Source organism: Suncus etruscus, chromosome 16 (assembly GCF_024139225.1).
Source record: "Suncus etruscus isolate mSunEtr1 chromosome 16, mSunEtr1.pri.cur, whole genome shotgun sequence".
NCBI classification, from domain to species: domain Eukaryota; kingdom Metazoa; phylum Chordata; class Mammalia; order Eulipotyphla; family Soricidae; genus Suncus; species Suncus etruscus.
Window position 1 is genome coordinate 15,592,752 of NC_064863.1, and position 9,756 is coordinate 15,602,507.

General features: G+C 37.5%; 1 non-coding gene and 1 pseudogene across 1 annotated transcript; one reads left to right on the top strand and one right to left on the bottom strand.

Annotated features, from left to right (window-relative positions):
- On the bottom strand, positions 1 to 107 carry LOC126033012 (U6 spliceosomal RNA). The gene has a single exon (XR_007504170.1). It is a non-coding gene; the product is annotated as a U6 spliceosomal RNA (small nuclear RNA).
- Positions 108 to 518: 411 nt separating this feature from the next.
- LOC126033168 (uncharacterized) lies at positions 519 to 613 on the top strand (annotated as a pseudogene).
- Positions 614 to 9,756: the final 9,143 nt, after the last annotated feature.

The following is a 9,756-nucleotide window of genomic DNA, read 5'->3' on the forward strand; positions in this document are numbered from 1 at the left end:
TTTAATATGGAACGCTTCAAGAATTTGCTTGTCATCCTTGTGCAGGGGCCATGCTAATCTTCTCTGTATTGTTCCATTTTTAGTATATGTGCTGCCGAAGCGAGCACAATTTGCAAATTATTCTTATGCTGTGTCTTCTTCATCTAATTGATATCTTATATTTTAATTGCTTATTAAGTTTTCAAAATTGAAATGATCTAATTATTTTTATTAATAAAGAATAAGTGAGTTTCAGAGAAACAGTAAGGTTGGTGGGACACATGCTTTACACGTGGTTTATCTGGGCTTCATATTCAGCATTGATTTCCTCAGTACCCCATAAGATCCCCAAACATAGGCAGAAGTGATCCCAAAACACCAGAGCAGGAGTAAGAAGCTAGAAGTAAGCCCTGAGACCTGCCATGTGTGATCCAAACACAAACAAAAAATAATTTACTTAAACTAAGTAAAAGTATAAGAAATTTACAGTGAAAGTGAAATACAGGAGATCATTAATCAGTTGAAAATATACTAATTTCGTGCTTGCTTCAGCAGCACATTTACTAAAATTGAAAAGATACAGAGATTAGCATGGCCCCTGCGCAAGAACGACAGAAAAATATACTAATTTTTTGTTATAAAATTACTCTAGGTGTTAGAATCTCAACTAATATTATGCATAAAATTAACTTAAAAGTTATTACAAATAAAATAATCACAAGTAGGCAACTAATATCGTAAAATACCTCCTGGACTTTGGATAAGAAACTGTTCCTAAGGTAAGACACCAAAATCTATTACCTAGAAAGAATCATACCTCATGTAAGATACCTTGACTCCTAGAATATAAAAACATGACCAGGTATGTGGCAAAGGGGAATTAAGTTGTTGATGGAATCAAGATTTACTGATCCACAGATCATGAAATATAAATATTATATATAAATATTATCTTTTGCCATTCAAGAAGGTCAATCATGATTTATATTTAAAGGAAGACTAAAGAATATAAATCTTAGTGAAAAATATGAAAATTTGACTCACTATTTTGGAGATTTGAAAAGGTGATCGCTTTAGAGATTTGAAAAGGTGATCATCACTTTGGATGCTGAAAAAAATGAGGTAAAAAAAATCTTGATCAAGAGACCAACTTTGCCAACCCTATGATTTTATTTTATTTGTTTGTTTTGTTTTGTTCTGGGCCCACGCCCAGTGGTGATCAGTGATTACTCCTGGCTCTGTGCTCAGAAATCTCTCCTGGCAGACATGGGGCCCGTCTGGTTCAGCCAGGTGCAAAGCAAATGCCTTATCACTGTGCTATCTCTCTGGCCCCTAACTCTATGATTTTCGGTTTGAAAGAGCCATGTGAAAATTCTAAATTAAAAGCATAAATATACTAAACTTGTATTGCTTTTAAGTTAATGAGATTAATCTAGCATGTTAAAGTAGTCATAGAATTTAATACAGGGAACATTTTATTATTGTTTTCAGGCCACACCTGGTTCTCCTCTGGGAATACTCCTGATTCTGCACTCAGGAAGCATTTCTGACAGGCACTAGACCTATATGGGGTGCATGGGATCATACTTGGATTAGTTGCTTGCAAGGCAAGTGCCTTATCTACTGCACTATAACTCTGTCCTCTAGAGAAAAAATTTTGAAGTTTTCGGATTTACAAAAGCACTCTTTATTCTTTTTTTTTTTTTATTAAAAAAGAATTTAACATTCATAAGGATGGAAATTTTTTTTTATTTATTTATTTTTTTTTAATTTTTTTTTTATTTAAACACCTTGATTACATACATGATTGTGTTTGGGTTTCAGTCATAAAAGGAACACCACCCATCACCAGTGCAACATTCCCATCACCCAAGTCCCAAATCTCCCTCCTCCCCACCCAACCCCCGCCTGTACCCTAAACAGGCTCAACATTTCCCTCATACATTCTCAATATTAGGACAGTTCAAAATGTAGTTATTTCTCTAACTAAACTCATCACTCTTTGTGGTGAGCTTCCTGAGGTGAGCTGGAACTTCCAGCTCTTTTCTCTTTTGTGTCTGAAAATTATTATTACAAGGGTGTCTTTCATTTTTCTTAAAACCCATAGATGAGTGAGACCATTCTGCGTTTTTCTCTCTCTCTCTGACTTATTTCACTCAGCATAATAGATTCCATGTACATCCATGTATAGGAAAATTTCATGACTTCATCTCTCCTGACAGCTGCATAATATTCCATTGTGTATATGTACCACAGTTTCTTTAGCCATTCGTCTGTTGAAGGGCATCTTGGTTGTTTCCAGAGTCTTGCTATGGTAAATAGAGCTGCAATGAATATAGGTGTAAGGAAGGGGTTTTTGTATTGTATTTTTGTGTTCCTAGGGTATATTCCTAGGAGTGGTATAGCTGGATCGTATGGGAGCTCGATTTCCAGTTTTTGGAGGAATCTCCATATCGCTTTCCATAAAGGTTGAACTAGACAGCATTCCCACCAGCAGTGGATAAGAGTTCCTTTCTCTCCACATCCCCGCCAACACTGTTTATTCTCATTCTTTGTGATGTGTGCCATTCTCTGGGGTGTGAGGTGGTATCTCATCGTTGTTTTGATTTGCATCTCCCTGATGATTAGTGATGTGGAACATTTTTTCATGTGTCTTTTGGCCATGCGTATTTCTTCTTTGTCAAAGTGTCTGTTCATTTCTTCTCCCCATTTTTTGATGGGGTTAGATGTTTTTTTCTTGTAAAGTTCTGTCAGTGCCTTGTATATTTTGGAGATTAGCCCGTTATCTGATGGGTATTGGGTGAATAGTTTCTCCCACTCAGTGGGTGGCTCTTGTATCCTGGGCACTATTTCCTTTGAGGTGCAGAAGCTTCTCAGCTTAATATATTCCCATCTGTTAATCTCTGCTTTCACTTGCTTGGAGAGTGCAGTTTCCTCCTTGAAGATGCCTGTAATGTCCTGTAGTGTTTTGCCTATGTGCTGTTCTATATATCTTATGGTTTTGGGGCTGATATCGAGGTCTTTAATCCATTTGGATTTTACCTTTGTACATGATGTTAGCTGGGGGTCTAAGTTTAATTTTTTGCAAGTGGCTATCCAATTGTGCCAACACCACTTGTTGAAGAGGCTTTCCCTGCTCCATTTAGGATTTCCTGCTCCTTTATCAAAAATTAGATGGTTGTATCTCTGGGGAACATTTTCTGAGTATTCAAGCCTATTCCACTGATCTGAGGACCTATCCTTATTCCAATACCATGCTGTTTTGATAACTGTTGCTTTGTAGTACAGTTTAAAGTTGGGAAAAGTAATTCCTCCCATATTCTTTTTCCCAATGATTGCTTTAGCTATTCGAGGGTGTTTATTGTTCCAAATGAATTTCAAAAGTGTCTGATCCACTTCTTTGAAGAATGTCATGGGTATCTTTAGAGGGATGGCATTAAATCTGTATAATGCCTTGGGGAGTATTGACATTTTGATGATGTTAATCCTGCCAATCCATGAGCAGGGTATGTGTTTCCATTTCCGTGTGTCCTCTCTTATTTCTTGGAGCAGAGTTTTATAGTTTTCTTTGTATAGGTCCTTCACATATTTAGTCAAGTTGATTCCAAGATATTTGAGGTTGTGTGGTACTATTGTGAATGGGGTTGTTTTCTTAATGTCCATTTCATCCTTATTACTATTGGTATATAGAAAGGCCATTGATTTTTGTGTGTTAATTTTGTAGCCTGCCACCTTGCTATATGAGTCTATTGTTTCTAGAAGCTTTTTGATAGAGTCTTTAGGGTTTTCTAAGTAGAGTATCATGTCATCTGCAAACAGTGAGAGCTTGACTTCTTCCTTTCCTATCTGGATTCCCTTGATATCCTTTTCTTGCCTAATCGCTATAGCAAGTACTTCCAGTGCTATGTTGAATAGGAGTGGTGAGAGAGGACAGCCTTGTCTTGTGCCAGAATTTAGAGGGAAGGCTTTCAGTTTTTCTCCATTGAGGATAATATTTGCCACTGGCTTGTGGTAGATGGCCTTCACTATATTGAGAAAGGTTCCCTCCATTCCCATCTTGCTGAGAGTTTTGATCAAGAATGGGTGTTGGACCTTATCAAATGCTTTCTCTGCATCTATTGATATGATCATGTGGTTTTTATTTTTCTTGTTATTGATGTTGTGTATTATGTTGATAGATTTACGGATGTTAAACCAGCCTTGCATTCCTGGGATGAAACCTACTTGATCGTAGTGGATGATCTTCTTAACGAGGCATTGAATCCTATTTGCCAGGATTTTGTTGAGGATCTTTGCATCTGCATTCATCAGTGATATTGGTCTGTAATTTTCTTTTTTGGTAGCGTCTCTGTCTGGTTTAGGTATCAAGGTGATGTTGGCTTCATAAAAGCTATTTGGAAGTGTTTCTGTTTGTTCAATTTCATGAAAGAGTCTTGCCAAGATTGGCAGTAGTTCCTCTTGGAAAGTTTGATAGAATTCATTAGTGAATCCATCTGGACCTGGGCTTTTGTTTTTCGGCAGACATTTGATTACTGTTTTAATTTCATCAATGGTGATGGGGGTGTTTAGATATGCTACATCCTCTTCCTTCAACCGTGGAAGATTATAAGAGTCCAAGAATTTATCCATTTCTTCCAGGTTCTCATTTTTAGTGGCGTAGAGTTTTTCAAAGTAGTTTCTGATTACCCTTTGAATCTCTGTCATATCAGTAGTGATCTCTCCTTTTTCATTCCTGATACGAGTTATCAAGTTTCTCTCTCTCTCTTTCTTTGTTAGGTTTGCCAGTGGTCTATCAATCTTGTTTATTTTTTCAAAGAACCAACTTCTGCTTTCATTGATCTTTCGGATTGTTTTTTGAGTTTCCACTTCGTTGATTTCTGCTCTCAGCTTTGTTATTTCCTTCTGTCTTCCTATTCTTGGGTCCTTTTGTTGAGCATTTTCTAGTTCTATTAGCTGTGTCATTAAGCTACTCAGGTAAGCTCCTTCTTCCTTCCTGATGTGTGCTTGCAAAGCTATAAATTTTCCTCTCAGTACTGCTTTTGCTGTGTCCCATAAGTTCTGAGAGTTTGTGTCTTTATTGTCATTTGTTTCCAGGAACCTTTTTATTTCCTCCTTGATTTCATCTCGGACCCACTGGTTATTGAGCATGAGGCTGTTTAACTTCTAGGTGTTAAAGTGTTTCTTCTGAGTCCCTTTGGAGTTCACAAATAATTTCAGAGCCTTGTGGTCAGCGAAGGTAGCCTGCAAAATTTCTATCCTCTTGATCTTATGGAGGTATGTTTTATGTGCCAGCATGTAGTCTATCCTGGAGAATGTCCCATGTACATTGGAGAAGAATGTGTATCCAGGTTTCTGGGGATGGAGTGTCCTATATATATCCACTAGGCCTCTTTCTTCCATTTCTCTCCTCAGGTCTAGTATATTCTTGTTGGGTTTCAGTCTGGTTGACCTGTCCAGTGTTGACAAAGCCGTGTTAAGGTCCCCCACAATTATTGTGTTGTTGTTGATATTATTTTTCAGATTTGTCAACAGTTGTATTAAATATTTTGCTGGCCCCTCATTCGGTGCATATATGTTTAGGAGAGTGAATTCTTCCTGCTCTACGTACCCCTTGATTAATATAAAATGTCCGTCTTTGTCCCTTACAACCTTCCTGAGTATAAAGTTTGCATTATCTGATATTAGTATGGCCACTCCAGCTTTTTTATGGGTGTTGTTTGCTTGGATAACTTTTCTCCAGCCTTTTATTTTGAGTCTATGTTTGTTCTGACTATTCAGGTGCGTTTCTTGTAGGCAGCAGAAGGTTGGATTGAGTTTTTTGATCCATTTAGCCACTCTGTGTCTCTTAACTGGTGCATTTAGTCCATTGACATTGAGAGAAAGAATTGTCCTGGGATTTAACGCCATCTTTATTTCAAAATTTGGTGTGTCTTTTGGGTAGTCTTGTCTTAGATTAGGTCTTTCAGTTTTTCTCTTAAGACTGATTTTGTGTCTGTGAAGTTTCTGAGCTGTTTTTTGTCTGTGAAACCATGTATTCTTCCATCAAACCGGAAAGTGAGTTTTGCTGGGTATAGTATTCTGGGTGAAGCATTCATTTCATTCAGTCTTGTCACAATATCCCACCACTGCTTTCTGGCATTGAGCGTTTCTGGTGACAGGTCTGCTGTAAATCTCAGGGAAGCTTGCTTGAACATGATTTCCCCTTTTGATCTTGCTGTTTTCAGAATTCTGTCTCTATCTGTGGGATTTGTCATTGTGACTAGGATGTGTCTTGGGGTGGTTTTTCTGGGGTCTCTTTTGGTTGGTACTCTTCGGGCATGCAGGATTTGATCACATATATTCTTTAGCTCTGGAAGTTTCTCTTTAATGATGTTCTTGACCATTGATTCTTCCTGGAAATTTTCTTCCTGGGTCTCTGGGACTCCAATGATTCTTAAGTTGTTTCTGTTGATCTTATCATAGACTTCTATTTTCGTCTGTTCCCATTCTTTGACTAATTTTTCCATTGTCTGCTCATTTGCTTTAAGTTTTTTGTCCAATCTCTCCTGCTGTATGGAATTGTTATGTATCTCATCTTCCACAGCACCAAGTCTATTCTCAGCTTCTGATACCCTGTCCCAGAGCTTATCCATTTTGTCATTCACTTCGTTTACTGACTTTTTCAGTCCTGTTAGTTGACATGTTATTTCAGTTTGGAGTTTTGTCATTTCTGCCTTCATATTTTCTTGGTTCTTATTAGTGTTCTGTTCAACTCGATCCATGGTTTCTTGGAGTCTGTTGAGCACCTTCCATATTGCTAGTCTAAAGTCCTTATCTGAGAGGCTGATTAGTTGTTCAGTCATTATCTGGTCCTCAGAATTGTCATCTTCATTCTCTATGTCTGATGCTGGCCTGCGTTGTTTCCCCATTGTCACACTTGTATTGTGGGTTTTTCTACGTGTTGTGGTGGTATTCATTGTCTATATGATGTAGGCAGCACACTCCTCTGGCTCCTCCCTTTCTGGATGGGCTGACTTGCCTCTAAGGGAGGGGAGTCCTCCGTGGATGAAGCCTCACACTGGGTCAAATCTTAGGCCCGAGCATGCAACAGAGAAGACAGTCCAGAGAGAAATGTTTGCTTCTGTGATATAGCGCCATTCTTAGTGTGATTTTTCCTTCTTGTTGCAATGGTGTTCTTTCCTTAGAAAGAGTGCACGGCCGCGTAGCGAAGCAGAGTGGCCGTGCTCCTCTGAGCCTCTTTTTGCCCCACTCGCAAGAGTTTCACGCAAGAGGACAGTAGACAGACATAGACATGTCACACTCACAGTCTTTCACAGCTGAGCCCCACTGGGCCGGTGTACTTTCGCAGATTTTCCCCGCCTGGTGTCACACACAGGGAGCCAGCTTTTGCAAAGGTTAGCCGGTTTTTATGCTCTGAAGTCCCTCCCTGAAAATGGCGTCTGGGCGAGCGAGGTTTCTGGAGGCTCTTTTTGCCCCACTCGCAAGAGTTTCACGGAAGAGGACAGTAGACAGACATAGACAGGTCACACTCACAGTCTTTCACAGCTGAGCCCCACTGGGCCGGTGTACTTTCGCGGATTTTCCCCGCCTGGTGTCACACACAGGGAGCCAGCTTTTGCAAAGGTTAGCCGGTTTTTATGCTCTGAAGTCCCTCCCTCAGCACTCTTAATTCTAATATCAAACATGTATGATACTGTACTCCTGAAATTTACAGGATATTTTGAAAATTAATTGCAAACCAAAATTTTAAAATAACAAAAGATATATTAGATAAAACATATTATGTAAAGTTAAAGGAAAATCCCTTTGAGATTATTCAAATTCTGTACGTTAGGGCCAGAGCAGTACAGTATATAAGACACTATAGTATATTAGGTATTTGTCTTATAAGAAACTGATGTGACTGTACCCAGCCCCATATTTGGTATCTGGAGCAACCCACAGTCACTCCTAAATAAAACGACAGGAAAATCCCCTGAGCGTCTTGAAAGTGTAGCTCCAACTCTCCCAAACTTAATACAACAATATTTCAAAGGGTCTTATTAAAACAATAACAATGAACTCACTAGAACATAATGTTTTATGAAAGGGACCACAAAAAGTTCTAATATCTCAATATGGAAAAAGTGTTTGCAACTCAAAAACCGAAGATAAATTTTTTAATTCATTTTTACAAGAGGGCTGAAGCAAAAGCAGAGCGGTAGAGTATTTACCTTGCATGTGGCCTACCCATAACCAACCTGGATTCAATCCCCAGCATCCCATCTGGTACCCTGAGCCTCTGAGTAGCAATGTATGAGCACAGAGATAGGAGTAACCCCTGAGTGCCTCTGGATGTGGTCCAACCCCAAATAGACAAGATATTTGATTAGGCTCAAGAAATAAAATATAAAAGCACCTTACAAGGAGAAAGAAAGATACCTCATTAGTAAATAGAAATTGAGAGGGTTAGCTAAAGTGATGGTATAGTAGGTAGGGATATTACAATTAATAGTACATTTCCCTTTCACATGACAGGCCCAGTTTTGATCCCTGGTACTACGTATGTTTCCCAAAGCATTATCATAAATTATTCCCCTATGCAGATCTAGGAGTACACCTGAACACATACAAGTATGGACCAAAAGCTAAATAATATTAATAATAAAGAAAAAAAGAAAATTTGGTGTCATTTTTGTGGAATAAAATTAATAATAAATAAATAAATAAATAAGGATGAGATTTTGTCAGAATGATGGTATAATGATGCATAATGATGCTATAATTGTACCATAATGATAGTATAAATTGTATAACCCCCTTGTCCAATAGATCACTTTGGATGCTGAAAAGAATAAGTTAATATAAAATCTTGATCAAGAAATCAATTCATCACTTTCAAGAATGCATCAAAAACTTCTTATAAAGTATAGCCACGTTTGTTATATGACCCATATTGTATTTGTTTTTTGTTAAATATGTAGAAAAATCCACACAAAATATTATTGCAGTGTTATCCATGTTACTGCTGATTGATGTATGATATAGACTTCTATAAACTATGAAGAAATATAATTTTCCTTCTTTCTTTTCTCAGACCATAGTTAAATAACCAATACACTTGGACAAAGAGAAAGCCCCAACACATAAGGAGAAAAAAGGTATCCACTGCAGTGCCCAATATCAACAGAGAAAGGTGTGAAAAGGACTGAAGGAGATTGATGCTTCATTAAACAGGGTGTGTGGAGAGATATACAGAGAGGCTGTAATCAGAGTGAGAATTCCAAAATCAAATGACATCACAAATGAATTCTACCATATCCCAGTAAGAGAATTGATACTAATAATTTTCAAACATTTCTATAAATTAAAAGAAAGAAAACTTTCACATATATTTTAAGAAGCCAACACTTTCCTGGTTTCAAAACCAGACAAGGACAGTACCAAGGCAAAAAACCATTATCATTATCTCAGAAAACATAGATAAAAACAATTCTCAATGAAATATTATCCCACACATTTAAACAACAGATTTTTAATAGCATGCACTACAATCCAATAGGACTTATTACAAGGCTTAGCATATTTAAATAAATTAATATGATCCACAACATCAGCAAAAGAAAGGAAATAAAGTATCTAATTATTCAATAGATAAAATAAGTCCAACAGAGCAAGACTGACACTATTATTCACTCATTTCTATAATTTTATTCATTTATGCAATGTAGAGAAAAGCAGATAACAAAAATAAAATTGAAATAACTTTTTAGGTTAGTAGACCAGGGTGATTTTACA